The sequence below is a fragment of the Nicotiana sylvestris genome, chromosome 1, assembly GCF_000393655.2.
Source record: "Nicotiana sylvestris chromosome 1, ASM39365v2, whole genome shotgun sequence".
Taxonomy (NCBI): Eukaryota; Viridiplantae; Streptophyta; class Magnoliopsida; order Solanales; family Solanaceae; genus Nicotiana; species Nicotiana sylvestris.
Window position 1 is genome coordinate 109,702,076 of NC_091057.1, and position 27,901 is coordinate 109,729,976.

General features: G+C 39.0%; 3 long non-coding RNA genes across 4 annotated transcripts in view; 2 read left to right on the forward strand and 1 right to left on the reverse strand.

Annotated features, from left to right (window-relative positions):
* Nucleotides 1-26,066, reverse strand: LOC104247245 (uncharacterized). 2 transcript variants are annotated; one of them, XR_011404921.1, is made up of 3 exons: nucleotides 25,774-26,066; nucleotides 24,958-25,003; nucleotides 1-308 (listed from the first exon to the last, which is right to left on the reverse strand). It is a non-coding gene; the product is annotated as an uncharacterized lncRNA (long non-coding RNA). The 2 variants fall into 2 exon arrangements; XR_716152.2 differs by lacking the exon at nucleotides 1-308 and adding an exon at nucleotides 7,772-8,074 and having other exon boundaries at nucleotides 25,774-26,060.
* Nucleotides 12,040-20,758, forward strand: LOC104247247 (uncharacterized). Its single transcript, XR_716154.2, has 2 exons — nucleotides 12,040-12,537; nucleotides 20,336-20,758. It is a non-coding gene; the product is annotated as an uncharacterized lncRNA (long non-coding RNA).
* Nucleotides 21,318-27,901, forward strand: part of LOC138885769 (uncharacterized) — an 11,627-nt gene continuing 5,043 nt past the window's right edge. Inside the window, exon 1 of the long non-coding RNA XR_011404922.1 lies at nucleotides 21,318-22,031. This is a non-coding gene — a long non-coding RNA (uncharacterized lncRNA). The remainder of the gene's footprint in view (nucleotides 22,032-27,901) is intronic.

Sequence of the window (27,901 nt, forward strand, 5' to 3'; positions counted from 1 at the left end):
TAATTAAAAACCGAAATAGTGGAATAAAATCGTGTTTAAAAGTGTCGCTCGACATACATAATATCGACTCTCGAAAACTAAATACATTTTCCCAAAACCCGTAATCTTATGATCACAAACCTTTGAATGTCTACTAGTATCTAACTTTATAATATCTAACAAAGGAAAGAAAAAAAATACAGAAGGGCTAATACTAAAAAGGGAGAGTAGAAAGGGACTCTTCGGTCTGCAGATGCGACAGATATACCTCGGAGTCTCTACAAGCGCCTCATCTTAAGTGTGATAAGTCTGAGTGGAGGTACCTGGATCTGCACATGAAAAACATGCACAGAAAAGGCATGAGTACACCACAATGGTACTCAGTAAGTGTCAAGCCTAACCTCGGTCGGATAGTGACGAGGAAGGTCAGGGTCCTACTGAGATTAAATGAAGTATAAGGTGCGACAGTATAAGATACAACAGTACAATTGAAAGATAACAATAAGAATTAATACAGGATAATAAGGATAACTACAACTGAAACAGAGGCAAAAACAATCACCAAGAATACCACTCTTCACAAAGATAATAACGGGGATCTCTTGGTATCCTCAATATATGCTAGGGATCTCTTGGTATCCCGAAAATCTCTTGGTATTCTCAATATATACTAGGGATCTCTTGGTATCCCGATGATCTCTTGGTATCCTCAATACACGTGCTAGAGATCTCTTGGTATCCCGCACCTCAGTTCAAATCATAAAACACGTACAGGGGATCTCCCGGGATGCCGTCCCGTAGTCCCAAAGTAAAACACATAGCAATAACTCAAAGAATACTCAATTAAACTCAATTTCCTACCAAAGTAAAACAGGTAATTCTAACCTAACATATTTCATATAATACAGATAAGACAGTTCAAGCAATAAGGCAATTGAGTTAATTAAACATGCTTTTCTAAGCTAACAGCAGGGTTAAATTTCAAGTAGAATAAGCAGGGAAGGAAAATACAATTAAAGCTACTTTAGTGAAAACAGGATTTTCAATAATTAGCACAGGTACGCACTCGTCACCTCACGTACAAGGCATTTCAATTAACACAAATACCAAATCCTAAGGGGAATGTCCCCCACACAAGGTTAGGCAAGCCACTTACCTCGAACAAGCTCAAAATCAACCCGAAAGCACGCTTTTGCCACGAGTACTCGACTCCAAATGGCCCAAATCTATTCAATTCAATTGCACAATGTAAATAACACTTCAAATAACTGATTCCACAAATAAATTCTAAGCTAATACGCGAAATTAGGTAAAATAACCAAAACGCCCCTCGGGCCCACGTACGGAATCGAGTAAAATTTATATTATCAGAATCCTCATACTCTCATGAGTTCATGCATACCAAAATCATCCAAATCCAAGGTCAAATTCCCAATCAAAATTTGAATTTTAGGTCTAAGAATTTTCTTCCAACTTTTCCCCAATTTTCATCCCCAATCCAAAATTAAATGATAAACCAATAATAGATTAGTGGAATACAACTAGAAAGGGATAAAGAATTGTTACCCAATGATCTTCTCTTCAAAAACCTCCACAGAATCGCCCTACTCTGAGCTCCAATTCGATTTTTCCAAGTTTTGAACTAAACCCTCGAAATTTCATATTTCTGCCCAGCGATTACCGCATCTGCGGTCAAGGGAGCGCACCTGCAGAAGAAGGCATCACAGGTGCGAAAATCACTTAACGGGTTGGGTCCACTTCTGTGGTCGCTTGGCCGCATCTGCGGCACTGCATTAGCAAAAACCCAGCCGCACCTGCGGTCCTTAAGCTTTGGCCCAAACTCGCTTCTGCGGCCACCTAACCGCTTCTGCAGTGCCGCACCTGTGGTCCCACACACGTAGGTGCGGTTATGATAGGTTCAGCAGAATCAAATTCTTCCTAAGTCCAATTCAATTTTCATTAAGCACCCGAAACTCATCCAACGCCCCCCGGACCTCATTCAAACATGTCAACCAATCCTAAAATATCATTCAAACTTGTTCTAACCTTCGGAACGCTCAAAACAACATTAAAACACCAATTTAACATCGGATTCAAGCCTAAAAACTTCAAAAACTCTCAAAATACACTTTCGATCAAAAAGCCAATCAAACCTCGTTCGAATGACCTGAAATTTTGCACAAATGTCACATTCAACCCTACGGAGCTACTTCAACTTCCAGAATTCTATTCCGACCCTCGGATCAAAATCTCACTATCGAACCAGAAACTTCAAAAATTCGACTTTTGGCATTTCAAGCCTAAATTAGCTACAGAACTCCAAAACACAATCCGAACACGCTCCTAAACCCGAAATCACCCAACGGAGCTAACGAAACCATCGGAATTCCATTATGAGGCCGTCATCACACTGTTCTGACCACGGTCAAATTTCCAAAACTTAAGCTCTCATTTAGGGACTAAGTGTCCCAAAACTCTCCGAAACTCCAAATAATTCCTCTCGACAACTCACAATAGCAGAAACAAACACTGGAAAAGCAGTTAATAGGAGATCGAGGTATTAATTCTTAAGACGACTGGCCAGGTCGTCACATCCTCTTACACTTATACATTCGTTTGTCCTTGAACGAGCATAGAGACATACCTGAAGTAGTGAAAAGATGAGGGTAATGACTGCGAATATTCTACTCGGCCTCCAGGTCGCCTCCTCGACCGGCTAACCCCCCCAATGAACTTTCACCGATGCAATGTTCTTTGACCTCAACTTTCTAACGTGCCTGTCCAATATTGCCACTGGCTCCTCAATATAAGATAGATACTTGTCCAACTAGACTGAACTAAAATCCAACACGTGCGACGAATCATCGTGATACCTCTGGAGCATCGAAACATGAAATACCGGAAGAACTCCTGCCAAGCTGGGAGGTAGGACAAACTCATAAACAACCTCCCCAACACGCTGCAATATCTCAAAAGGACCAATAAACCTCGGACTCAACTTTCCTTTCTTCCCAAATCTCATGACGCCCTTCATAGGTGAAACCCGAAGCAGAACCCGTCCTCCAACCATATAGGAAATATCACGAACCTTCCGGTCTACGTAACTCTTCTATCTAGACTGGGCTGTACGAAGTCTATCCTGAATCACTTTAACCTTCTCCAAAGCATCCTGAACCAAGTCTGTGCCCAATAATCTAGCCTCACCCGGCTCAAACCAACCCACCGGGGATCTACACCGCCTACCATATAAAGCCTCATACGGTGTCTTCTGAATGCTGGACTGATAGCTGTTGTTGTAGGCAAACTCTGCCAATGGCAAGAACTGATCCCAAGACCCTCCAAACTCAATTACATACACACACAGAGCATATCCTCAAGAATCTGAATAGTGCACTAGGACTGTCAGTTCGTCTGAGGGTGAAATGTTGTACTCAACTCCACCTGAGTACTCAACTCATGCTGAACGACCCTCTAAAATCGTGAAGTGAACTGAGTACCTCTATCTGAAATGATGGACACAGGAATACCATACAGACGAACAATCTCCCAGATATAAATCTCCGTCAATCGCTCTGAAAAATTGGTAGTACTCATAGGAATGAAGTGTGCGGACTTGGTCAGCCGATCCACAATTACCCAAATGACATCGAACTTCCTCAAAGTCCATGGGAGCCCAACTACGAAGTCCATGGTGATCCGATCCCACTTCCATTCCGAAATCTCTATCTGCTGAAGCAACCCACCCGGTCTCTGGTGCTCATACTTCACCTACTGACAATTGAGGCACCGAGCTACAAACCCAACTATATCCTTTTTCATCCGCCTCCACCAATAGTACTGCCTCAAATCCTGCTACATCTTCGTGACACCCGGATGGATGGAATACCGCGAACTGTGGGCCTCCTCTAGAATCAACTCCCGAAGCCCATCCACATTGGGTACACAAATCCGACCCTGCATCCTCAATATCCTGTCATTACCAATAGTCACATCCCTGGCATCACCATGCTGAACCTTGTCCTTGAGGACAAGCAAATGAGGGTCATCATTCTGACGCTCCTTGATACGATCAAATAAGGAGGACCAAGAAACCATGCAAGCTAGAACCCGACTGGGCTCCGAAAGATCCAATCTCACAAACTAGCTGGCTAAGGCCTAAACATCCATCGCCATAGGCCTCTCCGATGCTGGTAAATAAGCCAAACTCCCCAAACTCTCTGCCCGACGACTCAAGGCATCAGCCACCACATTAGCCTTGCCCGGATGATACAAAATAGTAATATCATAATCCTTCAGCAACTCTAACCATCTCCTCTGGCGCAAATTTAGATCCTTTTGATTGAACAGGTGCTGCAAGCTCCGATGATCAGTATAAATCTCACAAGGAACTCCGTACAAATAATGACTCCAGATCTTCAAGGCGTGAACAATGGCAGCTAACTCAAGGTCGTGGACATGATAATTCTTCTCGTGAACCTTCAACTGTCTGGACACGTAGGCAATCACCCTACCGTCCTACATCAAAACTGCTCCAAGGCCAATCCTCGAGGCATCACAATAGACAGTGTAAGACCCCGAACCTGTAAGCAATATCAAATTTGGGGTTGTAGTCAAAGTTGTCTTGAGCTTCTGAAAGCTCGCCTCACACTCTTCCGTCTACTGGAACGGAGCACCCTTTTGGGTCAGTCTGGTCATAGGGGCTGCAATCGATGAAAACCCCTCCACAAAACGATTGTAGTAACCCGCCAAGCCAAGAAAACTGCGGATTTCTATAGCTGAGGATGGTCTGGGCCAACTCTCACTGCCTGTACTTTCTTCGGATCCACCTGAATACCCTCACTCGATACCACGTTGCATAAGAATGCCACGAAATCCAACCAAAACTCACATTTTGAGAACTTAGCATATATATATATACATATATATATATATATATATATATATATATATATATAATCTTCCCGACTACGGGAATACACAAAATATCATCAATAAAAACAATGACAAATGATTCAAGATATGGCCGGAACACACTGTGCATCAAATGCATAAAGGCTGATGGGGTATTGGTCAGCCCAAATGACATAATAAGAAACTCGTAATGACCATACCAAGCCCTGAAAGCAGTCTTCGGGATATCTGGCTCCCGAATCTTCAACTGATGGTAACCTGAGCGCAAGTCAATCTTAGAAAACACCCATGCGCCCTGAAGCTGGTAAAACAGATCATCAATACGAGGCAAAGGATAATGGTTCTTCACAGTAACTTTGTTCAACTGGCGATAATCGATGCACATACGCATAGAACCATCCTTCTTCTTCACAAACAAGATAAGAGCACCCTACGGTGATATACTGGGCCGAATAAAACCCTTATCAAGCAATTCCTGTAACTGATCATTCAACTCCTTCAACTCAGGAGGAGCCATACGATACAGAGGAATAAAAATGGGCTGAGTGCCCTACAACAGATCAATGCCAAAATCAATATCTCTATCGGGCGGCATGCCTAGAAGATCAGCTGGAAACACATCAGAAAAATCCCGTACTACTGGGACTAAATCAACTGAAGGGGTATCAATACTGACATCTCTCACATAAGCTAGATATGCGTCACACCATTTTCAACCATTCATTGAGCCTTAAGGAAAGAAATAACTCTACTAGGAGTGTGATCTAAAGTACCCCTCCATTCAACACGCGATACACCTGGCATAGCCAGCGTCACGGTTTTGGCGTGACAATCAAGAATAGCATAATGGGGCGACAACCAGTCCATGCCCAAGATAATATCAAAATCTACCATGCTGAGCAATAATAAATCGACTCTGGTTTCAAAACCACTCAGAGCAACCAAACATGACCGATAAATGCGATCCACAACAAGAGAATCTCCCACAGGAGTAAAAACATAAACGGGGGAACTCAAAGAATCCCGAGGTACACCCAAATGCGGAGCAAAATAAGAAGACACATAAGAGTAAGTGGAGCCTGGATCGAATAGAACTGATGCGTCTCTGTGACAAACCAGTATAAGACCTGTGATGACAGAATCGAAGGCAACATCTTTGGTACGGGCAGAAAAGGACATAGTATCGGGCCTGGCCTCCCCCTCTAGGGCGACCTCTACCTCCCCGACCTCCACCTCTAGCTGGCTGAGCAGGTAGGGTAGCAACTGGAGCTATAACCATAGCCTGAGAACTCTGCGGGGCACGCTGTGGCTGAGAAGTCTGTAGAGGCGCACTTCTCCCAAGTTTAGGGCAATCCCTCACCACATGGCATGTGTCACCACACTCAAAACAAGCTCTGGGAGGACATGGCGGCTGTGACTGACTCAGGCCAGGTCTGCTGGACTGACTTCTGAAAGCACCCAGCGTAGGAGGCGCGCTAGATACCGAAGGTGCATAATAAGGCTCCTGAGGCCTAAGAGGAGCTGGAATACCACTGGCTGTTGGAAGAGCTGAATGAACAGGGCGAATCATATAACCCCTACCATGACGATCTACAGCTAGGGCACGGGCACCAGAATAATGGCCCGAATCGAGACCTCTTGGCCTCCCTTTCCTCTTTCTCCCTAGCATGCATACCCTCAATCCTCCTAGCAATGCTCACCACCTGCTGATAAGAAATATCCATCTCCAACTCACGATCCATGCTAGACCTGATGCTAGAAATAAGCCCCTCAATAAACCGGAGAACCCTCTCGCGAATAGTAAAAACCAACACTGGTGCATGTCTAGCAAAACTAGTGTAACAGACAGTATACTCTAAGACAGTCATAGCACCGTCTGAGGCTCTGAGGAACATACTCTCTCAGGAACAAATCTGAAAACCAAGTCCAAGTTAGTGAAGCAGCCTCATCCGGACTGTCTAACTCATAGGTGTGCCACCACACATAGGCGGCTCCTCGAAGCTGGAAAGTAGTAAGGAAACCCCGCTCGATCCTGATGTACCCATGGTACGGAGAATACGATAACACTCATCTAGAAATCACACGGCATCATCTAATGCTAGACCACTAAATACAAGAGGCTTGTACTTCTTGAACCTCTCAAGCCTCAACTGCTCATCCTCGAAAACCGCTGCCCTGTCCTCGGGCTGATCTCGGACTGCAGGCTGTACATGAATAATCTCAGGGACCTGCTCAACATGCACTCGCTACTCAGGAGTGCAGACGGCAGGATTCTGTGCTCCTCCCCCGGCCTGAGATATAGTTGCAGCAAGGGGAAGCAACCCTGCCTAAGCCAAAGTGGTGTACATGCTAATGAAATGTGCCAGAGTCTCCTGAAGTGCTGGAATAGTAGTAGGAGTAGGCGTATCAGGTGCCTAGACTTCGGTTGGAACTGTTGGTGGTACCTCGATGGCAGCTGACGCAGGTGCTCTGGCTGCACCACGTGCGCGTCCTCGACCTCTACCCCGGCCCCGACCTCTGACGGTTGCAGTAGGGGGCGCGGGTGCCTAATTATCTCGGGTAGCACGTATCCTCACCATTTGTAAGAGAATAGAATACAGAAGTTTAGAATGACATCAAATCTCGCACGACAAGAAAATCAAATGAAGTGGAATTTTCCTAACAGTTACATAGCCTCTCGCAGATGAGTACAAACGTCTCCGTACTGATCTGCGAGACTCTAATAAATCGGCTTGTGATTCATGACTCCTATGAACCTAGAGCTTTGATATCAATTTGTCATGACCCCGGTTCGCCCTCCGTGAACCATCATAAAGAAACCTAGTCTTTACGACTAGGTAAATCTAACAATGCGGAAAATAAACAAAATTTGCAGAAGAAATAATTAAAACCCAAAATAGTGGAATAAAACCATGTTTAAAAGTGTTGCTCGACATATACAATATCGACTCTCGAAAACTAAATACATTTTTCCAAAACCCGAAATCTCATGATCACAAGCCTTTGAATGTCTACCAGTATCTAACTCCAGAATATCTAACAAAGGAGAGGAAAAAAAATACAGAAGGGCTAATACTAAAAAGGGAGAGTAGAAAGGGACTCTTTGGTCTGTGGACGCGGCAGATATACCTCGGAGTCTCTACAAGCGCGTCGTCTCAAGCGTGATAAGTCTGAGTAGATATACCTGGATTTGGACATGAAAAACATGCACAGAAAGGGCATGAGTACACCACAGTGGCACTCAGTAAGTGCCAAGCCTAACCTCAATCGGGTAGTGACGAGGAAGGTCAGGGCCCTACTAAGATTAAATGAAATATAAGGTGAGAAAGTATAAGATACAACAGTACAGTTGAAAGATAACAATAAGAATTAATACAGGATAATAAGGACAACTACAACTGAAACAGAGACAAAAACAATCACCAAGAATATCACTTTTCACAAAGATAATAACCGAGGATCTCTTAGTACCCTCAATATACGCCAGGGATCTCTTGGTATCCTCAATATATGCTAGGGATCTCTTGGAATCCTCAATATATACAAGGGATCTCTTGGTATCCCGAGGATCTCTTGGTATCCTCAAAACACGTGCTGGGGATCTCTCGGTATCCCGCACCTCAGCTCAAATCATAAAATGCATACAGGGGATCTACCGAGATGTCGTCCCGTAGTCCCAAAGTAAAACAGGTAATTCTAACTTAATATGTTTCACATAATACATATAAGGTAGTTCAAGCAATAAGGCAATTAAGTCAACTAAACATGCTTATCTAAACTAACAACATGCTAAGCAGAAAAGGAAAACACAATTAAAACTACTTTAGTGAAAATAGGATTTTCAGCAATTAACACAAGTACGCACTCGTCACTTCACGTACGAGGCATTTCAATTATCACAAATACCAAATCCTAAGGGGAATGCTACCACACAAGGTTAGGCAAGCAACTTAGCTCGAACCAGCTCAAAATCAACCCGAAACCATGCTTTTACCACGAGTACTCGACTCCAAATAACCCAAATCTATTCAATTCAATTGCATAATTTAAATAACACTTCAAGTAACTAATTCTACAAATAAATTCTAAGCTAATACGCGAAATTAGGTAAAATGACCGAAATGCCCCTCGGGTCCACGTCTTGGAATCAGGTAAAATTTATATTTTCAGAATCCTCATACTCTCAGGAGTTCATGCATACCAAAATTATCCAAATCCAAGGTCAAATTACCAATCAAAATTCGAATTCTGGATCTAAGAACTTTCTTCCAACTTTTTCTTAATTTTCTTCTCCAAACTGAAATTAAATGATAAAATCAACAATATATTGGTGGAATACAACTAGAAAGGGATAAGGAATTGTTACCCAATGATCTTCTCTTTAAAAACCCCACTAAATCGCCCTACTCCGAGTTCCTATTTGATTTTTCCAAGTTTTGAACTAAATCCTCGAAATTTTATATTTCTACCCAGCGATTACTGCATCTTAGATCAAAGGAGCGCACCTGCAGGTGCAAAAACCACTTAATGGGCTAGGTCCGCTTCTGCGGTCGCTTGGCCGCATCTGCGGCACCACATTTGCGAAAACCCAGCTGCACCTACAGTCCTGGAGCTTTGGCCCAAACTCGCTTCTGCGTCCACCTAGCCGCTTCCGTGGTGCCGCACCTGCGGTCCCACACACGCAGGTGTGGTTATGACAGGTTCAGCAAAATCAAATTCTTGTTAAGTCTAATTCAATTTCTGTTACGCACCCGAAACTCATCCGAGGCCCCCAGGACTTCAATCAAATATGCCAACCAATCCTAAAACATCATTCAAACTTGTTCCAACTTTCGGAATGCTCAAAACAACATCAAAACACCAATTTAGCATCGGATTCAAGCCTAAGAACGTCAAAAACTCTCAAAATACGCTTTCGATCAAAATCTTATCAAACCTTGTCCGAATGACCTGAACTTTTGCACACACGTCACATTCAACCCTACGGAGCAACTCCAACTTCCGGAATTCCATTCCGACCCTCGGATCAAAATCTCACTATCTAATTGGAAACTTCAAAAATTCGACTTTCGGCATTTCAAGCCTAAATTAGCTACGGACCTCCAAAATACAATCCGAACATGCTCATAAACCTGAAATTACCCAACGAAGCTAATGGAACCATCAAAATTCCATTCCGAGGTCGTCTTTACATTGTTCCGACTACGATCAAATTTCCAAAACTTAAGCTCTCATTTAGGGACTAAGTGTTCCAAAACTCTGCGAAACTCATAATAGCAGAAAAACACAGGAAAACAGTTAATAGGGGATCGGGCGTTAATTCTTAAGACGACCGGTTGGGTCATCACAAATATATATACACATCACTGACAACAATCATCCAGTACCGAGGAACATGCCAACCAGCCTCATGGAGAAGATCGATCTCCATGCCAAGGGAAGATCCATCCTGAATATAATCAACTGTGTTCACTAGGGGTGTGTTACAGACTCCGAAAGGGCTCCTACAACCCAAGTGCTGTCGCAAGCCAGCAAAGGCATATAGCAATAATCTAATGCGACGTGCAGCCCGATTCCATAACTGTCACTCACAAATAGGCTCTCGTCCTCACTCAGTCATCACTCTCCAGCCTCACACACACGGGCTCACAATGTTATAAAACTAGCCCAAAACTATGATATGATGTGCCAAATAATAATAATTGAGACTGAGACATGATATGATATGCATGAGCAAGACTGTGTACAGAATATCAATGAATGTAATGAGATGACAGCAAGAAACGACCACTCGGGTCTCAACAGTATCGACGTGAAGCCTTAACCGGATATCTAGCATGTTTTTCCAGTACATTTACTAATCACATGATAGAAACACAGATATCAACAAGAAAGAGTTACTAAACGGTGCCATGGAATGATCTAGACCACAATTCTCACGGTGCACGCCCACATGCCCGTCACTTGGCATTTGTGTCACCTCAGTAGTAATCATAGAACATATAGTTCGGGGTTTCGAATCCTCAGAACCAAGTTTGGAAGTGTTACGTACCTTAAGCCAAGCCAAACTCTAGCCCGCGTTGCCCTTGCCTCTCGATTCGGCCTCCAAATACCCCGAATCTAACCAAACTCAGTATGTTATCATCAATATACTCTAAAGGAACAAAGCCTACGTGAAAATAATCAAATTACATCAAAAATTTCGAAATTGGCCAAACCCGACCCCCGGGCCCACGTCTCGTAATTCCATAAAAATCACATCACAGGAACCTTATCCTCCCACGAGTCTATACATATCAAGAACATCAAAATCGGACCTCAAATGGCCCCTCAAATCCCCAATCAAAGCTCTCCAATTACAATCGCTAATTCTCCAATTTTAACTTTTAAATCCCACTAATTTCATGTCAAATTAGTTAGAAATCACCATAGAATCAAGTATTGGTGAGAAATGGGCTTCATTTTAGCTTTTACCCCTTGAATCCATCTTCCAATCCTCTCAAAAAGCTTCAAATCTGTTCAAAAATGGTGAGAAATGGGCTAAAAATCGCGAAGATGGGTTTTTATATATTCTGCCCAGGTGCTCCCTTCATCGCGAACAGGACCGCCCTCTTGCGTTCGTATATGTGAGTACCTAATTTTTGTCATACATGAAAATAACTCCTAAAAATAAACCAAATTTTTTAAAGGGATTTTAGAAGTTTTTCTTTATTTAGTTGTATTTCATGCATTATTAATATTTTAAAATTATAGAAAAATGATAAAAAAATGTCACTTTTCAATTTCATGTCATTTTAGGTCCAATTTGCATTTAGGAATTTAATATCATAATTTAATTGCATTCATTAAACAAAAATCACAAAAATATTGCTACAATAGTCATGTCCGCATTTTAGCTTTTAGTTTTAAGTGTTAAATTAGTAAAAATAAGTAAGATTAACTTTATAAATTAATTTAAGTTAGAGCCTAATTTAAAATTTTATTTAGCTTGTTTAATTAATTCAATTAGATTTCTGAAATCAAAAGAAAAACAAAGAAAAGAAGTAGATTTGGTCTTTCAATTTCGTCTGGGCCAGCTTAACTTGGAGCCCAAAAATCCCAAATTACCCGGGCCCAAAACATTAAGCACATACAGATTCCCCGTTTGACCTAACTTAATCCATACCCCTATAAAATAAAGTTAAAACCTAAAAATAGCTGGACCCCAACTTTTCCCATCAACCGTTTTGCTTGATCTTCTACAGATCCATCGTCTCTCACACAAAAATGGAGACATTTCCTTAATCTAGCTAAAAGAAAGAACTCTCAGCTGAAGGAGCGATTATATTTGTAGAGGCAAGACCTATAGAAAAAGAAAAAAAAAAAAGAAAAACGGTGCAGCAGAAAAGGGAATCTGATTGGGAACCAAAATTGGGATCTAAACGAAACAAAAAAAGGCGACGTCGATTCCAAAAGAAAAGAGACCACTGTCTCAAATTCCCAAAACAATTTTGAGGACCCGTCAGAGGTTCGTCGGAGTTTCACCACTTCTGACGAGCTCTCTTTCACCATAAAACGCAGCAGCTCAATTGTTCTCTTAATTTGAGTTCAGCCCGTGAAGGTCGTCGAGGTCACCGTGGTCTTGAGAATAAAGTTGATTCACTAAAGGTATTTTATTTGTTTTTCTTCTTCAGATCTTGTCTTCATGATTTATTGAAATTTTAAGGTCATTAATTGTTTGATTAAGCATTAAAATTAGGGATAACATATATTGCTACTTTGAAGATTTGATACTTTTGGCCCTTTCTGTTTTTTTTTTACTTCTTGAAAAATGACATTATGTTTGGTGCCTTAGTTAATGTTTTACTGTCTAGATCTATCGTTGTAGTTTCTTGGTTCATGAATTAACATTATGCTAGCTATCATTACTTTAGTTTGTTGGATAAATATTGAATCACATAAGTACATAACTGTAATGTGAAGAACAATGAGAGGTGGGTTTGATTCCAGTTCTTAGGAAAGGAAGCAGATTTGGGCCTACAGAGCTGGCCCAACTCAGAAACTCTACTGCTATTAACCCACCTATGATTTGCAATGTAGATAATTCTCCTAACTGTAATAATAGAAAAGTTATACTTTTTTCCCATAATAATTTCCATACATATGGCCTTCTATAATCTCAAATTTTAGGAAAATAATCACTCTAGAACATCGTAGCTTGCTTTAGGCGCGACCAATAATAAATTATCGTGGTCATGGGTACGGTTCCCGTGGAATGGTTACGATACGTGAATCTCAATTCGGAGGTGCATTTCATATAACCTGATCATAACAATTTCGAATAATAAAACCCTTTGAAATAAATTGAGGCGTGTCATGCCAAGCAAAATTTATAATCCATGGTCTTCATAAGATTAGATTCAGGAACTAACACTTATAGAAAAAGGTTTGAGGTGTGCTATAAATAAATTAAATCATCTGTTGCCCTCACAAATGTTGCTATTGAAAATTGAATCTTCATAGTTGCTTTGGGCGCGTTACTTAAATAATTCATCATAGCTACGGGTACGGTTCCGTGATGTAGTTGTGGTTTTTTTAATTATTAAAATTCGGGTGTACATTTTATGTGACCCAATTTCAATCTTCAACAATGTTAAATAAAGCGTGTTGCGCACCACGGGTGCATTTCATGTAGCGTGGTTTAAGACGTGTTTTAAATAGCATTGAATTTTCCTAAAAAATAACTAAAGCGTTTACAAAAGCTAAAAATGCACAATAGGTTAAAACATGTAGTTAATCAGATAATAGGCCATTTTTAACAGTTCAAGTGACCGTGCTAGAACCTCGGAACCCGGGAATGTCTAACACCTTATCTCGGGTTAACATAATTTCTTATCAAGAATTTCTGGTTCGCAGACTTTAAAAAATAAAAATTTCCTCGATTTGGATTTAAAATAAACCGGTGACTTGGGACACCAAATAAACTATCCCAAGTGGCAACTCTAAAGAAATTAAATAAAATAATCCCATTTTGAATAATGTCACTTAAATTGAAAAAATTCTCCTATATACCCTCGGGTGTGTAAAAAGGAGGTGTGACAGCTCTGGCGACTCTGTTGGGGACCAAAACCCAAAACTTTGGTTTAGGGTTCAAGAAATCGAGCGTAGAATAACTGTTATAGTTGGCTTGTTTTTATCTGATTTTTACATGTTGAACATAATGTGCTAATTGCCGCTTTTTACAGCTTTGATATTGTTTGGACTATATAGAAATTGCTACGAAAGCCTCCTCTCTCTGAGTCTTCTAAATCATCTGGGAAGTATGCACTTCGTGTGACTTCTTTTCTGTTAGAGTCATTGTCCCAATTTTAGAATGAGGTTCAGACAAGTTGCAAAGGCAGCGAAGCTTCTGTATTCCCGGTACGCTACCCTCCCCTCCCTCCCCCCGTCCTCGGCTCGAGCTGTCCGCTCGGGTAAGCCAGGTTTAGAATAATACACCCAGGTTTTTAAACTTAGAATAACACAGCCTCATGTCGAATCCCTAGTAGGTACGTTTGTTTGCATCACGTGCATCCGACTTTGGGGACTCAACACAGGGATTGTGTCCGTCTAGGACAGGTGTACCCAAATATTAAAAAGACCATCCTGATGCATCTTACGGGCTACTTGCACATTTGTTTGATTCGGCTTGCATGTTAATCGGCTTCTAGAATAAGGAAAGAAAATCAACAAAAAAAAGAAAATAAAAAAATTGATGAAAAAAACCAAGAATGAGACAAGGTCATTTCAAAATGAGCCAAAAAATTTCAAGTGCCATGTTTTCCGTGTTCCGTCAAAACTGACCGAACTACGCGGGTCTGATTCTCACCGGAAGTGAGATACGTAGACAAACCTCATCGGTTCCGACCCCAATTTTAAAAAAATCCAAAAATATTTTCCTTTAGTTCCTTCTTTAGAAATCTTTCCTTAGAAAATTCAAAAAAAAAAAAAGTTTTTAAACTCAAAAAAGTAGTTTCCTTCTTTCTGAAATCTTTTATATGGAAAAAAGAAATTAAAAAAAATCAATCAAAAATCAAAATCCAAAATACGAGTTTCATTTATTTTGAAGTATTTTTCCCAAAAAGTTTTTTAAAAAAAAAGATAAAAAACTTTTTCCTAGTTTAAAGTCTTTCATTCAAAAAAAAAAAAGGTCTTTCATTAAAAAAAAAATTGAAAAATTTTAGTCCAAAATATTTTCGCTTTTGTTTAGAAGTGTTTTGTAAATAAATAAAAACTCTAAAATCCAATTTTTTTTTTCTTAAAAATCCCTCTTTCGAAAATTTAACAGACAACATCCAAAATCCAAAAATATTTTTTCTTTCTTCTTTAGGAAAAGAGAAAACAAATGAAAGTTCAAACAAAATTATTTTCTTTTTACATTTAAAATTTCCAAAGTTCAAATCAAAAGAGGAGTGAATTTTTAGAAGTCTATCTTTAAAAAATCAAACATAAAAATAAAAATCAAAAAAATATGTCTTTTTTCTTTTAAAGCATTTCTTTCGGAAAAAAAATTTCAAAAAAATATGTTTTTCTTTTTTTTAAAGCTTTCATGGTTTGAGTTTTATAAACAAATTAAACAAAAAAATGAGTTAGTTTATTTACTCCATTCTCGATCTTCCTGAAATACGCAAGATCTGATTCATTCGGCGTTATGATACGTAGACAATCCCCATCGAATTCGATCATAGCCATAGGATTAATTGAGTGAAAAATAAACTGAAAAAAAAGAGAAAGAAAAATTGAGTAAAAAACAAGGAGAAAGAAAAGAGTGAAAAAAGGGAAGAGAGTGACAAAGAAATTAAAGAGTGACAAAAATAAAAAAAAAGAAACTAGAGTGCCAAAAAATAAAAGAGCGGCAAAAATAAAAAATCAAGAGTGATTAAAAAGAAGCAGAAATAAAAGAAAAGAGATATTTGAGTGAAAAAGAGAGTTAGTTTAAGGCCGGGATGAAACATGCAACCGTTCAAACACATGGTAGAAACGTTTAACTATTTAGGTGCATTGCATCCAAATGTGCGATTTCCTATATGTTAAGTGTCTCAAAACTAACAAGGTTGTTTAGTGTGCAAATTAGTCAGGTTTTGGTGGTTGGTTTTGTTGGTAGTCTAGCCTCTCCTCTTTCACAAGATTCAAAGGAACAGATGGCCACCGCAAGCAATCCACCAATCATCGGTCCTGAGGATAGCTCGGCATCGGCTGTTCTGCAGCTAGAATCAGCAGCCGCTGAAGAGAATAAGATGTTGCATCTCCGCATATTGGAAATGTGGGACGCCTGGTCTAATGGTAGGGAACCTCCAAGTGCAATCCCTGAGTTGATCCCCAGGTCAGGTGAGGTTACAAACACCCATGTGTCCAACCCGCTCATCCCATACGGGCATCCTCCAATGCCTTCCAATGATCCTGGCATGCCTTCTGTGGTTCTCCCCCAAGCACCGGCTTCGAGGGCACCACTTCCAATGTTCATCTTTTAGGGTCCACAGCTTTAACCAGAAATTACATATGTGACCCCGTACTCTTTCACTCAACCTCCACAATATGACCTCTCGGTGGAGCAAGAAAAGGTTGTGAAAAATCCCGAGCAAGAGGAAATGCCACGGAAGATGAAGAGCCTGGAACAAAGCCTGAAAAACATGCAAGGTCTAAGTGGTAAGAAGAGTATCTCATACTCTGACCTCTATATGTTTCCCCATGTCCACTTGCCAGCTAACTTCAAGATGCCAAAATTTGAAAAGTATGACGGGCACAAAGACCTGGTCACTCATCTAAAATGATATTATAACCAGTTGAGGGGTGCTGGTGGAAAAGAGGAGTTGCTAATGGCCTATTTTGGGGAAAGCCTCACCAGAATCGCTTCTGAGTGGTATACGGATCAAGAAATTACCCATTGGCACGTGTGGAACGATATGGCTCGAGATTTTGTTCGCCAATTCCAATATAATGTGGACATCGCTCCCGACAAAAACTCCTTGTCCAATTTGAAAAAGAAAACCGCGGAAAGCTTCCGCGAATATGCTGTCAAATGGCGTGATCGAGCTGCCAAGGTAAAGCCTTCAATGGACAAAACTGAAATGGCCATAGTCTTTCTGTAGGCCCAAGAGGCTGACTACTTCCAGAACATGATGTCTGTTGTGGGTAAGCCGTTCACCGAGGCTATCAAAATTGGGGAAATGGTTGAAAACGGTCTAAAAACGGGCCGAATCTTGAGTCATGCTGCTTTTAAAGCCACATCACCAGATGTTCAAAATGGTTCAGAGGGTTTGATGAACACAAATGGGAATGAGGAGGGAGCTATGATGGTTTCAAGCTCGAGGGGGCCCGTAGGTCATTCAGCTAGTCATGTGTGCCTTCTATGGTCCCACCACACTGTTATCCCCTTCAAGATGATGCTTATGTCCTTGAAACAATTGCCAATGCAAATGCAATCAAAAGGTACTATGTTGGATCCTCTATATAGCATTAATGTTCTCCGGTTGAGATTAAGAAGACTTTCTTTCTCACTACCCAAACACTACCAACCATTTGCAAACCCTTTGAGCCGGTTACTCTTCTTTGATTACCCCTTTTGGAACCTGAAAATGTTATTGAAAAAAAACTAATAAATTAAAAAAAGGGAAAAAATCAAAAAAGGAGAAGAAAAAGAAAGATACAAAAAAAAGAGAGGAAGAAAATACAAAGAAATGAAATGAAAAAAAAGAAAGGAAAAAGAAAGAGAACAAAACAAAACAGAAAAAAGAAGAAAAGAAAATAAAAAACAAAATTTCATGAACTATGTTCGACTTGATTCCGAAAGGATACATAGGCAGCCTCTCTCTGGGGTTCGGTCACACCAAAACAAAAATCCACATTCCCCCCAAAGTTGAAACTGGGGCAGAAGTTATAATGGTTCGGCAATTGTTTCGCCTGAAAGATTCCAAAGTTGTAATTCAATCCAAATTCTTTTTACCCCAAATTCTTTCAAGTCCTTCCGATCAATCGGTAAAAGATGTTCAAAATTGGAGGATACAGTTACTTGGATCTAATACAAAAAATGAGAGAAATAAAATGAGAGTCTTATTGGTGAAAACCCATACGAGCACCGTAAGGCAATGGTAAGCAGAGAAATAAAATGAGAGAGTCTTATTGGTGAAAACCCACACGGGCACCGTGAGGTGACAGTAAGCAAAGAAACTAGAAATAAGAGAGTCTTGTTAGTGAAAACTTGCAAAGAGCACTATAAGGCAATGGTGAGAAGAGAAATGAGAGTGGCCAGCTAGTGAAAACCCGCAAAGGGCACCACTAATCGAAAAGAAGATCCTCACAGCCATCGACATCCACAGAGTCCTGGCAAGATTTCTCGATTTTGAGGCAAAAGTTGGGATGAATTTCTGAGAGTCGGACAGTTTACACAGATCAGGCATCCAGTCTAAAAGGCATGTCATGTTCATTAAAGTCCGCATGTACTCCAGATAAGTCTTTCTTTCCTTTCCCCGAAAGGGACACATCTTGTTTAAACTCACTCTCAATTCCTTTGTTTATTTTCTTTGAATCCCTTTCGGTCTAACTCTGTTCCGAAACTAAGACAAAGAAAAGATGGTAAGACTGATTTACACGGTTCTCATTTGATACAAGCTAATATGCGAAAAGGCACCCAGCCTCATCAGGGGCATCAAATCGACCTCGACCAGCCATGGCGGCCGATGCTTCGAAATCAAAACTCTTGGAAGGAGAAAGTCAAATTGAAGTGCCTATAAAGGCAAATGAAGTTGAAAAGGTTGAGTCCCACGTGACTAACCGTCTCGGCAAAGGTTTGAAAAGCCAAGGCACCCAAATGTTCTGAAATTGAAGTTAGAAGAAAGAATCCAGAAATGAAAGGCCTACGAAGGCGAAATAAAGTTGGAAAAGGTAAGTCCCACGCGACTAGCCGTTGCAGCAAGTTTGAGAAGCCAAAAAGTTCTCCGATGCTCCGAAGAAAAAAAAAGAGAGAAGGAAGTCAGAAAGGAAAGGCCTACAAAGGCAAAATAAAGTCGAAAAGGTTGAGTTCCACTGACCAACCATCATGACAAAGTCTAGAAAAAACCATAGGTTCTCCAGGGCCTGAAATGAAATCGGTCCCCAGGAAACGACCAGTTGCAATTGAGATCTTCATCAAAGAAGTCGCGCTGAGAATCAAGTGATTGAAACAATCAAGGCCACAAAACCAACCCGCCGTTTCAAATTAACAATCATTCTTTGTTTGAAAACATGAAACAGGTGCCATCCAAAACAATCTTGCAAGAAGCATGTGCAACCAAAAAGAAACTGCGCAAGGGCTAGAAACAACTTTGCAACAATAATCAATCCAAAAGGGAAGTCTCTTCCGAATTCTTTCCTGCATTTTTACTCATTTTCTTAAAATATAAGAAGAAGAAAATTCAAATCATGGTAGCATAGGGTCCCACTCCCTAGCTGATGCCAGCATAACCTGGTAATCTCTTCCAACATATGGTCTCATTCCCTAGTCGCTGCCAGCATAACCTGGTAGTCTTTTCCAATATAGGGTTCCACTCCCTAATTGATCCCCGACATAACCCGAGGACCTTTTCTCGGCATAATCCGATGACTTTGCCAGCATAACCCGATAACCTTTCCCGGCATAACCCAAAGACCTTTTTCTTTTCCGACATAACCCGATGACCTTCTTAGCATAACCAGAGGACACTTTTCTTTTCCGACATAACCCGTGGACCTCCCCGGCATAACCAGAGGATCTTTTTCTTTTTCGGCATAACCCGATGACTTTTTCTGACATAACCCAAGAACTTTTTTCTTTTCCGGCATAACCGATGGACACCCCCGGCATAACCCAAAGACCTTTTTCTTTTCCAGCATAACCCGATGAACTTTTTCTTTACCGGCATAACTCGTGGACCTCCCCAGCTTAACCCGAGAACCTTTTTCTTTTCCAGCATAACCCGATGACCTTTCCCGGCATAACCCATGGACCTCCCCGGCATAACCTGAGGACTTTTTTTTCCAGCATAACCCGAGGACCTTTCCGGCATAACCCGATCATTTTTCTAACATAACCTGTTAATCTCTTCCAACATATGATCACATTCCCTAGCTGATGTCAGCATAACATGGTAATCCTTTCCAATATAGGATCTCACTCCCTAGCTGATGCCAGCATAACCTGGTAATCTTTTCCGGCATAGGGTCTCATTCCTTAGTTGATGCTAGCATAACCTGGTAATCTTTCCAACTTAGGATATCCGATCCCCTTTTGATTTTATTTTAGATATAGGGCCTCCACTCCCTAATCTCTTTTCCTCAGGAATACACAATCCCGATTTTAATTGCTTTCAATAAAGAAATAGTTTAGATTTTGTTACAATAACTCGCGAAATTTTCATAGTGAAAACTGGGGCAGAAAAATTTCGTTCGTTTGTTTGTTTTGGTGTCTTAGCAGGTTATACTTCAAGGCACAGGATTCGAGATGAGCGTAAGAAGATTTCTCAATCCAGAATAAAAGAAAAGAAAGAACAAGAAAAGAAGTGAACTTCAAGTGCAAAAGCGAAGAAAAGATGCAAACTGCTCAAGATATGATTGAAGTTACGAGTTTTGCATGTCCCGCCTTGATCCGAAGAGCTGAAGAAAAATGAACCAACATTCGCAGCTAACGAACATCAAGAATCAGATCAGAGTCTGCAGCAAGAACCAACCAAGACTCAAGATCAAGCTTCAGAAAACTCATAAATAGGAATCTTGTAACTCGTACCTCATAAGCTTAGTTAGTCTTTTTCATTTTTGATGTAATAACAGGACCGAGGACCGGAATCTCGACGGAAACTCAATCGACTCTCGAACGCATCACTCCATCATCCTTCCAGAATACACTGACCTGATTCCTTTAAAGCCAAGGATATGTAGACAACCTCCGAAGTAAGGTTCGGTCAAACTTTTTCAAAATGCTTCCAAATAGAGTTTCAAATGGGCAAAAATTGTTCGTAATTGTTCACTTTATCTTTGCCCGAAAATTCTTCTGATTTTCGAGCAAAGAGGGGCAGCTGTGGGCACCTAATTTTTGTTCTACATGAAAATAACTCCTAAAAATAAATCAAAAATAATTTTTTAAGGGATTTTAAATTTTTTTTTCTTTATTTAGTTGCATTTTTAATATTTTAAAATTATAGAAAAATGATAAAAATATCATATTTCAATTTCATGTCATTTTAGGTCCAATTTGCATTTAGGAATTTAATTTCATAATTTAATTTCATTCATTAAACAAAAATCACAAAAATATTGCTACAATAGGCATGTCCGCATTTTAACTTTTATTTTTAAATTAATTAGTGTTAAATTAGTAAAATAAGTAAGATGAACTTTACAAATTAATTTAAGCTAGAGCAGAATTTTATTTAGCTTGTTTAATTAATTCAATTAGATTTCTGAAATCAAAAGAAAAACAAAGAAAAGAAGTAGATTTGGTCTTTCAATTTCGTTTGGGCCAGCTTAACTTGGAGCCCAAAAATACCAAATTACCCAAGCCCAAAATATTGAACCCATACTCATTCCCCATTTGACCTAACCTAATCCCTATAAAATAAAGCTAAGACCTAAAAATAGCTGGACCCCAATTTCCCCTATTAGCCGTTTTGCTTGATCTTCTACAGATCCATTGTCTCTCACACAAAAATGAAGACATTTCCTCAATCTAGCTAAAAGAAAGAACTCTCGTCTGAAGGAGCGATTATATTTGTAGAGGCAGGACCCATAGAAAAACAAAAAAAAAGAAAAGAAAAACGGCGTAGCAGAAAAACTAAAGAGAAAATCCTAATTCCTAAGAAGAAAGAGAACGGAGCCTAAGGCTTTTGTTAGACAATGATCTAACAAAATTGAGAAGGGAATCTGATTGGGAACCAAAAATAGGGACCTAAACGGGAAAAAAAGGCAGCGTCGATTACAAAAGAAAAAGAGACCACTGTCTCAAATTCCCAAAACAATTTTGAGGAGCTGTCCGAGGTTCGTCGAAGTTTCACCACTTCCGACGAGCTCTCTTTTACCATAAAACGCAGCAGCTCAATTGTTCTCTTAATTTGAGTTCAGCCCGTGAAGGTCGTCAAGGTCACCGTGGTTTTGAGAATGAAGTTGATTCACTAGAGGTATTTTGTTTGTTTTTCTTCTTCAGATATTGTCTTCATGATTTATTGAAATTTTAAGGTCATTAATTGTTTGATTAAACATTAAAATCAGGAATAACATATATTGCTACCTTGAAGATTTGATACTTTTAGCCCTTTCTGTTTTTTTTACTTCTTGAAAAATGACGTTATGTTTGGTTCCTTAGTTGATGTTTTACTGTCCAGATCTATCGTTGTAGTTTCTTGGTTCATGAATTAACAATATCCTAGCTATCATTACTTTAGTTTGTTGGATAAATATTGAATAACATAAGTACATAACTGTAATGTGAAGAACAATGAGAGGTGGGTTTGATTCCAATTCTTAGGAAAGGAAGCAGATTTGGGCCTACAGAGCTGGCCCAACTCAGAAACTCCACCGCTATTAACCCACCTATGATTTGCAATGTAGATAATTCTCTTACAGTTATACTTTTTTTCCATAATAATTTCCATGCATATGGCCTTTTATAATCTCAAACTTTAGGAAAACAATCAGTCTAGAATATCGTAGCTTGCTTTAGGCGCGATCAATAATAAATTATCGTGGTCATGAGTACGATTCCCGTGGCATAATTACGATAAGTGAATCTCAATTTGGGGTGTATTTCATATAACCCGATCATAACAACTTCAAATAATAAAACCCTTTGAAATAAATTGAGGCGTGTCATGCCAAGCAAAATTTATAATCCATGGTCTTCATAAGATTAGATTCAGGAACTAACACTTATAGAAAAAGGTTTGAGGTGTGCCATAAATAAATTAAATCATTCATGAACCTCGCAAATATTACTATTGAAAATTGAATCTTCGTAGTTGCTTTGGGCGCGTTACTTAAATAATTCATCATAACTACGAGTATGATTCCCGTGACGTAGTTGTGATTTTTTTCTAATTGTATATTTCATGTGACCCAATTTTAATTTTCAACAATGTTAAATAAAGCGTGTTGCGAATCACTATTGCATTTCATGTAGCGTGATTTAAGACGTGTTTTAAATAATATTGAATTTTCCTAAAAAATAACTAAAGAGTTTACAAAAGCTAAAAATGCACAATAGGTTAAAACATGTAGTTAATCAAATAATAGGCCATTTTTAACAGTTTAAGCGACCGTGCTAGAACCACGGAACCCGGGAATGCCTAACACCTTCTCCCGAGTTAACAGAATTCCTTATCTAGAATTTCTGGTTCACACACTTTAAAAAATAAAAAATTTCTCGATTTGGGATTTTAAATAAACCGGGTACTTGGCACACCAAATAAACTATACCAAGTGGTGACTCTGAAAAAATTAAATAAAATAATTTCATTTCGAATAATGTCAATTAAATTGAAAAAACTCCCTTTATACCCTCGGATAGTGTAAAAAGGAAGTGTGACAGCATAGGCCAACTCAAACTGCCTCTCTACCTAACCTTTAGCGAGCGCAACAACTGCTTCGCGAATGCGATGCTTAACCAGCTCATTCCTTTACGAACGTGGGCCTCACCTCGCGAACGCGTAGACCAAAGATCTGGGGTCCCCAACTGCCTCACTCCTCTTTGCGAACGCGACCGCACTCATGTGTTCGCGATGCACACACTGCCTTACCCTTCGCGTTTGCGTTCTACCCTTTGCAAACGCATAGAATAAACCCACCACCACAGAAGACACTCTTCGCGAACGCGAGACACTCTCTTTGAACGCGATGAACAAACCTCTGCAACCAAAAACCAGCAAAGTCTGCAACTCTCAAAACTAAGAATTTGATTCGATAACCTCCCGAAACTCACCCAAGGCCTCGGGACCTCAACCAAAATGCCAACACATCTCATAACATCATTCAAACTTAGTCGAGCCTTCGAATCACTCAAAACAATACCAAAACGTCCAATCAATCTCGAATTCAAACCTAAAAAACCTAAAAAATTTCAAATTCCACAAACGACACCAAAATCTATCAAATCAACTCCGAATGACCTGAAATTTTGTACACACATCACAAATGACACTACAAACCTACTCCAACTTCCGAAATTTCATTCCGACCCCGATATCAAGATTTCCACTGCCGACCAAAAACTCCAAATTTCTAATTTTGCCAAATCAAACCTAAATCTACCACGAACCTCTAAATCACATTCCGGACATGCTCCCAAGTCCAAAATCACCTAAAGGAGCTAACCAATCATAAAAATCCAAATCCGAGATCGAATACTAAGAAGTCAAAACTTGGTCAAACCTTTCAAATTTAAAGCTTCAAACTGAGAATTGTTCTTCCAAATCTATTCCGATTATCCTGAAAACCAAAACTAACGATTTACATAAGTCATAATACATCACACAGGGCTGGCTAGTCATGCCCGAGAACTGGCGAGCGAAGTACAAATACTCAAAACGGCCGATCGGGTCGTTACATGAAGGCCTTAATTTAACAAAAATGAGCAGCGTGCCAAAAAAAGTTATGTTCATCCTTCATTTGAAAAAAAGGTCAGTAATTTTACATGCGAGATACTTTACCCTATTAATACAAGTGAGCTCAATATTTGCTAATTCAGATGAATTCTAACCAACAGACACCAAGTTGGTGTCAAATGACAATATACAGTGTGGATTTACATCTAACCTTCAAAAAGAAAGGGTTTGAATTTTGCTCGAAGATATCAATAACTTCTCTAATAAATTAAAGAAAAGCCGAAGGGCTCCAACTTAGATTTGAAATCAAAGATGCAGATACCAATTTGAGGATTTGATAGACCTAGTTGGTTTTATATTCATTTAATTCAGGGTAGGAATGATATGCTTTTGGCGGCAATAAGTGGCATATTGAAGGATTCAACTTGAAACTTCAGAACATTCACCACTATCTCAGAAACAAATATTGAACATACAAATACAACTACAATCTCATAGGATTACTAACCTTAACTTTTTGCTCTTTGGCTGGGGCAGTCATAATTCCTTGACAACTGTAAAAAACATGACAACCATATATTAAAAAAATAAATAAAACGGGGCACTTTACCAGATTGCAACAGAATGGACACTTTTAATAGTCCTGTGAAAAGAAAAGCGATTCAGCAAAACTTCAAATTGAATGTGCTTTTGCAATGTGCACATCCAAAGATTTCACTTTTCAAGTAGTTCGCGTGTAAATAAAATAGAACTACCAATGGTTACAACAGGATATCCAATACGAGAATCGCACCAAAATAGTCGACCCTAAGCTGCAAAAACTAAATCTATTTTCTTCAATATCATTTTCAATTTTAAAAGAATGAAAAAAACTTCTACAAAGGTTTCCACGTACTACGGTTTGTTCTGACGGGGCGCGCGCATATATATACTCCCTCCGTTTCAATTTATGTGAATCTATTTCTTTTTTAGTCCGTGCCAAAAAGAATGGCCCCTTTCCTTATTTGGAAACAGTTTACCTTTACACAATGATTTATAACCACACAAAATATATGTAACTCATTTTACTCCACAAGATCAAAAGTATCTCTTTTCTTAAACTCCGTACCCAGTCAAATGGGTTCACATAAATTGAAATGGAGGGAGTATAACACAATAACAACATTCAGCCATTTCATATAAATCAAAAAAATCGAATTTCAAGTCAAAAATCATTTCAAGAACCTAAAATCAAAATATAGATCAAAGCAAAACCCAGCAAATACAAACAAATCAGAAATATCAAAGACCAAAATTAGGTCTCATATCTGATAACAATGAATACCTCAGGATTGGAGAGGAGGGCGGGAAAAAGAGCGGATCTTGAATCAGAGCAAAGGGCTCTGCGGAGGAGAGGGAGCGTGGATCTAACTCGCGCTGCCATTGCCATCGCAAGAGAATCTTTTCTTCGACGCCGGTTTGTTTTCACCAGAGATTAATGGGGAATTGTAGTGTTAAAATTGGCTGAGTGAGGGTAGAGAGTCTCGAGGAGGCTGCGGTTTTACTGGCTCAACATTTCAGAACTTATTATTAGTTATAACCTAAGAGGGCATAGAATTTCTATGCTACCCTTTTTCTCTTTTTTTTTCCGGTTGTAACTTTTTTTTTTTTGGCCAACCATAGATTAGTCTATATTAATTAATGATCAGTGTTACTGGAAGGTTGTGGTACATTGTTACAAAAGGAGTCTAATACATATACCTTGGTAAGCATACTTTTGGAAGGAAAGGTTGTACAATGGATACTTCCAAATAAGTTTAGGCAATTCATTAGGTAATTGAAAAAAACCACCGCTTAATATCATTAGTCTTTCTATTGCTGCACCTATTACAATGCCCATGAGAAAATTAGACCTGAGAGTTGCAACGTTTATCATTAGGCTTTCGACTATCATCATACAAGTGAAAATGACCAAAGTAAAGTAGATGAAATGGTCAAATCCGTTTTGAAATTCAGTAAGAAAATAGGCAATGGCACTTGCGACCAATGAAATTAGTAGCAAGTAAGGCATAAAATAATGTGTGTTGCCTATTATCAAAGCAAAACATCCATAATGCACGTTCAAGATTCTTTGTGTTTGTATGTAATTTAGTGGAAGAATGGTAGAAAATAGTGAGTGAAGTGAAATCGCCGAGTCCAACAAATAAATGATTTGGAGCCATATGAAATAATTAAATCCTCAAGATCTCCTTTAGTTACTGAATCGTTGTTCTTTTCTTAGTAGGACTGTGCTATGGCATCAGTTATTGTGTACCTTTGGAACATATTGAGGTGTGCCTTTCATCTCTCTATATATATTATATTAAAAGCACAAAACTACTTAGCGAAATGTCGTTCACTTTTTTTACCCCTTAAAATTGAATTTTATATTGGATGAAATTGTAATACAAGTTAATTTCCTAGTTTTTAGGACTTTAAAATTAACTAAAATTTTGGTCATAAAGTCTTTCCTTATTGCACTAGATAAGAAATACTAATATTTAGGACTTTAAAATTGATTAAAATATTACCTTATATAAATCAAACAATTAATTTATAACATTTTTTTATTGTACGTAGTCCTACAAATTACGCACATATATATTGAGTTTCACCGATAGCACCTGAGATATGTTGAATATTCAATTAATTCCTTTTTTTGGGGTCTTTTTTCTCAAGAAATCTTTGGAAGATTTGTTGGCAGCTTGGAATTCTTTGTCCCGATCTAAATACATAGAGATTTGATATAATTATCAATACATATTAAACTCAAAAAACAAAAGGGCAAGAACATATTTGAATTTGGTAAAGCAATTCAAAATTCCATGTTCGCTTTCTCTCGAAGGAAATATACGTGAATTTATATAAAAAAAAATTTAAATGATACTTAAAAAAAGTACGAATGTTATACTATTTATCTATCTATATCTATCTATATCTATCTATCTATCTATTTATCTATCTATTCTCTATCTATTTATCTATCTATCTATCTATAAAAGTACGAATGTTATACGGACAAAAATATCTCCGAAATATTGACCGATTTTTTGACCCTTCATATTTAAATTATGTCTTCAACATTAATGTCCAGAAACGTAAAAACAATTCATTAGTTGTAGAATTCAAGTCTTTGTAAACTAAAGCACTAAACTAACGGTCTTATTTGTGTTAGAACTCCAATCCAATGCCAAAACTACGGCTTAAATGTTTGTTTACAGAAAGGTTTTGCCTAAAATTTAAAAGAAATTGCCTTTTAACTTACTTTCGTTCTACATTGGTGTTGGCAAAAAGGAGTTACTTTAGTTTTTCCTTGTATGATAACCCGCAGTAATGGATTTTGTTCTTTCTTAAGAGGCATGAGATATTTGGGTGAAAAGTTCCAACATTTACACACACAAAGCAAATTGTAATTTGTAAACATGAGTAGGGAG